This window comes from Mustela nivalis (genome assembly GCF_964662115.1).
Source record: "Mustela nivalis genome assembly, chromosome: 16".
NCBI lineage: Eukaryota > Metazoa > Chordata > Mammalia > Carnivora > Mustelidae > Mustela > Mustela nivalis.
Window position 1 is genome coordinate 12895782 of NC_139035.1, and position 7837 is coordinate 12903618.

Sequence of the window (7837 nt, forward strand, 5' to 3'; positions counted from 1 at the left end):
TGGCTGTTAGCACATCGACTTCGTGGATACTAAAGATTTGTAGGACAGGATTGCTACTCTTCACTGAGTATCTCTACCAACTCCCCGGTTCCCATGCCCTCAGGACTTAGCTGAACTGTACATCTCTTGGTAAATTTTTAATCGAAGGAGATAGATAAAGTATTGCATTTAACTCAAGGATAGCCGTTCTGGAATATCACACCTGAAAGGAACTCCCACCTGTCCTCTTAATTACTGTCTAGATCCGCAGTCCTCAGTGGACCTCTTCTCTGCTTCCTGATGTTGTATCCTGAGGAAAGAGCCTTTAGGAGAACACCATGACCTCACTTTCTTATAACCATGCTCTTCTAAATCTTTGGAAGTTCTCATTTCCTTGTAATCTAGACTTTCCTTAGTAGAGTTAACAGCTAATAATAGTCCCCCCAACTCAAGATAGTCACTAGTTAAACCAAGTGGTATTAAGAAGGATAAAGTTCAACCAAATTCGTTGAAGCTTAGCTGCGCCTGGGCAGCTCAGTGAGTTAAGTGTCTGCCTTCAGCTTAGGTTATGATCCCAGGTCCTGGGATGGAGCCCGCATCACACGGGGCTCCCTGCTTGGCGGGAAGCCTGCTTCTTCCTCTCCCACTCCCCCTGTTTATGCACTCACTCTCTCTCCTTCTCTGTCAAATAAATGAATAAAATCTTAAAGAAAGAAAGGGAAACTTAACTGTGACAATGGAGGCTGAATGGCAAGAGAGCATCTTGGAGTCACGTGAGTCTTCAGGGGCCACAGTCCTGGTCTCATGACAAAGATGACACAAGATGACGGGCCATCTGGGGAGGATGTCTGCATCCACCTTGCAGTTTATGGCTGAAAAAGTAGGTTGATTCTGATGACTATGGTGAGCTCTTCCTTCCTCCTAGTCCAAAAAGGTGAGTGGTAAAGCATATCTTGGTCTTGACGTGGGTCTTCACATGAGTATTATAGATGGTGAGCCTGGTTTATTTTCTGTTTTTCCTAACTAGTGTGGTGATCGTGCCGCAGAAGAATGTTTCTGCTTCCAGCTCAGAGAAACAGTGGGAGGGAAAAAAACAAACAAACAAAAGAAAATCTTTTCCTTCAGGCTTTTAGGAGAGCTTGCTACCTCCAAGTTAGCGAATAGCTTTCAGGATCACCTATGTAACCTCACTCACCCTTAAGACCTCCACATCTGCCATGGTCAGGAGGGCATTCCACTGGCCCACAGGAAGGCAGCCCTCATACTTGGGTTGTCTACAGGTCTGTCCCACAGGCTGGAAGTTGCCTTCTCTTCCCCACTCTAATGAAAACCAACCTTCAAATTCAACTTAGAAAGAAGGGCCTTTCTGCTATGTCACCCCCTCATTATTCTAGCTTTGAAGTCTTTAGTAGACTCATCCCACCATTAAGCAGAGACCATAGTCAACCCCCAGGTCACCCTTTAATCAGATCCCAGTGCCTAGCACAGACCAGGAATCCATGATGTCAGTGACCCAAGTTAATTACTCTGGCTCTGTTTATTGTGTGGTTCCTTGCTGGCTCACATGTAGTTTTTTCTGACATGCTGTCTCTTGCTTTCCCTTGTACTTCCATATCTTTATCTTCTTGTACAGAATCCAGTTCATACTGCTGGTCTAGGAGGTCGTCAGCAACAGTCTGTTGACTGGCCATTGCCAATGGAATATATGGTGGGATGCTATGTAGCAGAAAGACATGAAAGTGGACTGGTGTGTAGTTTGAAAATTTGGGGCAAATTAATCACTTAATGGTGGAGCATCTACAAAGAAACCAGTCAAACACCTGTATCTTTTCCCTTTCCTCCAGTCTGTTTCCAGCAATTTTTTTTAAGATTTTACTTATTTATTTGAGAGACAGAGATCACAAGTAGGCAGAGAGGCAGGCAGAGAGATGGGGAAGCAGGCTCCCCACTGAGCAGAGAGCCTGATGCGGGCCTTGATCCCAGGACCCCGAGATCATGACCTGAGCCGAAGGCAGATGCTTAACCTACTGAGCCACCCAGGTGCCCTCCAGCAAATTTCTTAAAACACAAATCTGTGTCTATTCCCTTTGTCTCATACCTTGTCCATTTAATCTGATTTTATTTCCCACGCTCCACACAGGTGCACACTCTCTGAAATGTTCCCACTAACATCCAGATGAACAGTTTTTCTTAAACTCTACCCTCACTAATCTTCCCAATGAATCTGATGTGGCTGTTAATTATCTTCTTGAAAAATCTCCTTCCCTCGTCCTCAGACTGACTGGAATACAGTTTGCCTCCCATCTCTGACTAACTTTGTACCTGTTTCCTTTGTTGGCTCCTCTTGTGTCTCACTTAAAACATGGTGTGTCCTAAGACGTTTTCTCAACTGAATGTCTCCTCCTTGTCTGTACCTCCTTCTCGGTGATCCCAACTACTCCTACGTCTTCAATTAACACCTCTGTGCAGATGCTCCCTGATCTTCACCGCCCAATGGATCTACAGAGTTCATCCATATTTCAACTGTCTGCTGGACCACACTGTCTAGATAATCCTTTTAGTCTCTCAAATGCAGCCATTAAAAGGGAACAAACCGTCTTCTCTTCAAACTGGCCCCTCCTAACTTCCCTATGAACACTTATGAAAGAAAATGCGCCGCTGACATTTAAATATATCCAGAACTGAATAATCGTCCACTCCCTCATTTCTCTCAATCCCATATCTAAGGAGGTGACATTTATTCATTGACATATGCAATGAGCTGGCATTAACTGACTGCCTACCAATGCCAGACTCTGGGGATGTGGTGTGGAAAAAATAAGAGGGGGGAGGGGACAGGGAGAGGGAGGTCTTATCCCAGAGAACTTATTATAAGGGAAGGACAGAAAATTATTCCTTCATTTAATAAATGTTTTTTGAATAACTACTAAAAGCCAGGCACTGTTCTGGGTACGAGGTCCTTCAATCCCACCTCTGCAGTGTCTTTTTCAGTTGAGTTTAGATCTGGTTAGAACTTCTAGATCAATTTTTTTAAATGGGAAGAACAGGCTTGTTGCCTTAGTATTTTATTTTTTCTACTAGTAATTATTATGTTAGCTACTGGCTTAAAATAGATACTTTTAAGAAGTATTTGTTTATCCTAAATCACGTTTTTCCTTTTTCCTTTTTATATTAAAATTTTGTTTCCTTATCTTCCAAAGTTTACTAACTTTGATTCTCTATCCTCTGTCTCTTTTGTGCTTCAACTTGGCCCAGATGCCAGCATTTGACAACTACTCCTACAACAGAACTCTAATTGCTTCCTTGCTTTGAAATGTTTGAAGGCTCAGCAGATACAATCTCGATTCTGCAGTCAGGAATTCAAGACCCCCATTCTGTGACTGAACCTTGCTCTAATCTTTCATTCTGGTCTTACCAATCAGTCCCTTTCATGTATACCTGCCTTCTATTCAGATAGGATTATTCAGTGTTCATAAACATAACCCACACTTTCTTGTCTCACCCAAAGTTGTGCCCTCCAAGTGGAATGTCATCTGGTCCACCACTACTCTCTTAAGTTCTTCACTTCTTATTTTTTTTTTTTAAGATTTTATTTTAGAGAGAGAGGAGAGAGCGAGCATGAGTTGGGGGAAGGGCAGAAAGAGAGAATCTCAAGCAGACCCCATGACAAGTGGGGAGCCCAACTCAAGGGCTGGTCTCATGACCTTCAGATCATGACCTGAGACAAAACCAAGAGTGAGAAGCTTAACTAACCGAGACACCCAAGGGCTCCAAGATTGATTTATTTGAGAGAGAGAGAGAGAGAGAGAGATGGTGTATGTCAGTGAGCATTGGAGGGGGAGTGGCCAAGGAAGAGAGAGTCTTAAGCAGACTCTGTGCTAAACACGGAGCCTAATGCATGACTCAATCTCAGGACCCTGAGATCAGGACCTGAGCTGAAACCAAGAGTCAGAGGTTTAAACTGACTGAGCCACCCAGGCACCTCTCAAATTCTTCTAAGTTACAGCTCACTTGCTTTATCATTATAAAGATGTGTGCCTTATTCTCCCTAACAGCTTGCTAATACATGGAGGACTGATTCTAATCACATTTATGACAAGTCTACCATTACCCCACATACAACTTGCAAAGGGGCTTTCTCATTATGATTGCTGAATAAGTATTTACTAAATAAATTTTACCAGAAGCAATTTTCTAACCGTTTCATGTTTGTACATTATTTCTTTCCATCATGATTATAAAGCCTTTAAGAGCAGGGACCATGTTCCCTCCTTTCCCTCTGTTTTCTACATGGTTCTCCTATAGAAATACACACAGAGAACAAGTATAAATGTTAGCAGAATGAACAAGTAATAAGTTATGTGTTTTCATAGAAAAACACAGTATTATGTTAAAATCTGTAGTCCTATTCTACGGTCTAAGATTAACCCCATGTTTGGACACTAAGAAAAGAAAAACAAAACTGGACGCACCTGGGTGCTCAGTGAGTTCAGCCTCTTCCTTCGGCTCAGGTCATGATCTCAGGGTCCTGGGATCAAGACCCGCATCAGGCTCTCTGCTCAGCAGGGAGCCCTCTTCCCCCTCTCTCTTTCTGCCTGCCCCTCTGCCTACTTGTGATCTCTTTCTGTCAAATAAACAAATAAAATCTTTAAAAAAAAAAAAAAAGAAAGAAAAGAAAAGAAAAAGAAAAACAAAACTGTAGCTGGTAATATTAACATCCATAACATTCTTTGGCTTTTTCTAAGATTTTATTTATTTAATTGTTTGTTTGTTTGCAAGAGGGAGTGAGAACCACAGCCTGCACACATACAAGAGGGGTGAGGAACACAGGGAGTGGGAGGGAAGAGTCTCAAGCAGACTCCCTGCTGAGCGCGGAGTCCGATGCAGGGTTCAATCTCATGACCCTGAGAGCACGATCTGAGCTGAAACCAAGAGCTGGACACTTAACTGACTAAGCCAGCCAGGTGCCCCTCTTTTTTTGTGTTTCCTAAAGAGCTATTGCTTCTCTATAACAAAATCTATCACTTTTTATGTGCTTATTTTATAACTCTACTTTACTGAACTTTACTATTCGTTCTTTAAAAAAAATTATCTTAAGTTTTCTTGGTAGTTAATCATTATTTGTAAAGATAATTTGTCTCTAAAATAGTTACATCATTTTCTTCTTTTTCTTATCTTATTGCATTAGTTAAAATTTCTAGATCAATATTTTATAAATGGGAAGAAAAGGCCTTTCCCTTACTGTTTTGTTTTCCTACAAAAAATGATCATGTTAGCTTTTGGTTTCAATTAGATGTTTGAGAAGTATTTGGGTATCCTAAACCACTGTATTTAACCTTTCCTTTTGATATTAAAGTTTTATTTGTACTCTTACCTAATTGCTCTTTTAGACTGGGCTGTATAACTTAAGTGACGAGGAGACTGGGAACTGCTCAGTGATACGATCAATGACAGAAAGTGAAGCCAGATCACTTGTATCATGAGTCGTTTGGCCTGCCTTCACTGACAAAATAATCAAGAGAATTAATGAATATGGGGTAGCCTTTGTACCATTTAGACTTTCTGGGATAAAGGTGACAAAATATGAAAATGCTAGTGAACGCTTCCATTCGACAAACATTTATTGAGTGCTGCTGTGTGCCAGACATTATTCCAGTGCCGGGCTGTAGGAATGAACATGACTAAGTCCTTGCTTTCATAGGGCTTTCATGCCAGAGAAGGCAAACGATAAATTAGCAAATAAGTGAGCAAGATATTTTAATATTTATGTGCTATAAAGATAATAAAATAAAGTATTAGAAAGGACCTCACAGGATGGTTACTCCAGCCGAGGTGGTTCCAAGAAATGGTATTTGAAGAGAGACCTAAGTGATAAGAAACAGCCATCTATGTGACGATGACAGGGAGACCACTGCAGGTAGAAGAAATAGCTAATGCAAAGGCTCTAGGGTTGATCTTGGCATTTTTCAAGAACAAAGAGAAGGCTGAGGAGCAGCACTTGGAAGGAGAACAGCAGGGTCTGGGTTTGGAGTGGTAGGAGGACCAGATGATGGTGAAAAATCTAGATTACGTGTACTCACAGAAATCATTTTTAAGGATGAGGATAATAATACGTTTGTTAAGATGAAGTCTATTTACGATGCAAATTATAAACATTTATAGAATTAACTCAAATCTTAAGTAGGAAATAGGCCTAGATAATTCCATCCCACATCCACATTCTCATTCACTTGTGTTTTGTCACCTTGAGTGGCAACAAAGATCTTAGGATGATAGCATGCGTCCCCAGGAGCAAACTTTTCTTATGCAATAGACTGTGAGCCACTATCTTGTTGCTGGTTTAGATGATTCAGAGAGATAGATCATCCCAACCAATTAGCCATGGGTTTTACAGAGCTGAGGAATCACATCATCTCTACTAGCTGCAGCCCTCATGGTAAGTTAAACAAAACCACATGACTTAGTTCCTTTCTTTGTAATCTTATTTGGAGAGAAGAACCAGCAAACAGAACACTTTCGGTCCCTACTAAAATTCTCCAAAAATAAAGTATGTAACAAATGGGTCTGCGTGACTCAGGGTGGTCACTGGCCATGTGTCCTGATTTAGACTCTGGGGCTATTTTTGATTCGTCATCACTGGCTGGCCGTTTGGTCTCCGACCAGCCCAGGACACTGGTCAAAGCAGGGCTTTGTCACAGCACAGAAGCTTGTGGCCAAAAACCTGGCAACTTTCTGTCCCTTTGTGAAAGGAGAACATTGTATCCCAGTTGTGGCTGGATTCTGCTGCCTCCAAAGGGCCAGTCAAGCTATTGTTATGTTATAGCTTCAACTGTTCAGATGATGATCATGTTTTTGGAAAGAGTGGCTCACATCGCTTCTTGGCCTTTTGGCTAAGATCAAGTGTGGAAAGAGTGGCTCACCAATGAGATCTCTGGGGTCCTGGGGCTTTCAGGGTGATGACAACCAGAAAAAAGCAGGGGCAGTGTCCTCTCCTCAAACATCACCAGGAGGTCCTCACCCTTCAGGCAAGCCACGTGCTCAGCACAGGCCTGGAATAGAGTAACCGCCCCAATAAGAGTCACTGGGTTATTTCTGTATTTTGTATTTATCTGGCCCCCAAAAGGATTCTTTGGAAGTCTCTGGAACAGCTCTCAAAGATCAGCCCGTGAATTAGGCCCGTCTTTTTCCACTGGTCTCCAGCAAAATGAGAAAAAACTTTAAAATTTAGAAAACACACACATGCATATGAGACAGTTCATTACTTATCACTTCTTAATTGCCTTTGCACTGATATTTTTGTCCCTTCGTGGTATGTTTTTCTTTTTCTTAGAGAGAGAGAGTATGTGTGCACACAGTGGAGGGGTGGTGCAGGGGGGCAGAGGGAGAGGGAGAGAGGATCTTAAGCAGGTTGCACGCCCACCACGGAGTGTGTCTGTAGGCTCCAACTCACAACCCTGAAGTCATGACCTGAACCAAAATCAAGATCAGCCGTTCAGTCACTTAGCCACCCAGGTGTCCTCTTAGTAGGTCTTTCATAAAGTTCCCATGGTCTTTCTTTCAGTAAAAATGTTGTTAGTATATGGTAGTAGCTGTTGTTTAAATGTCTACTTGGCAACATTAAAATGCCAATCTCCCCAATTTTTCGGAAATTCACTGAGGTCTAAACCCTAAATCTGGGACCCCTCATCTAGATGTTTATAGCCTCTATGGCCTTTCTGATCCCTACTATAACATTTAGGATGAAGAAATGCTCACTCTGCAATCTCTTTATCAATGTACATCCTTCTTCTGTGTAACTTCTTATAACTGAAAACTAGAGACCTGAGAGGAAGAGAAGGTGTGGGAAAAATCTCAGGAA

General features: G+C 41.9%; 1 protein-coding gene across 2 annotated transcripts in view; it reads right to left on the minus strand.

Moving 5' to 3' along the window:
- Positions 1-7837, minus strand: part of PACC1 (proton activated chloride channel 1) — a 442395-nt gene that overhangs the window by 410129 nt on the left and 24429 nt on the right. The gene's annotated exons all lie outside the window — the stretch shown is intronic.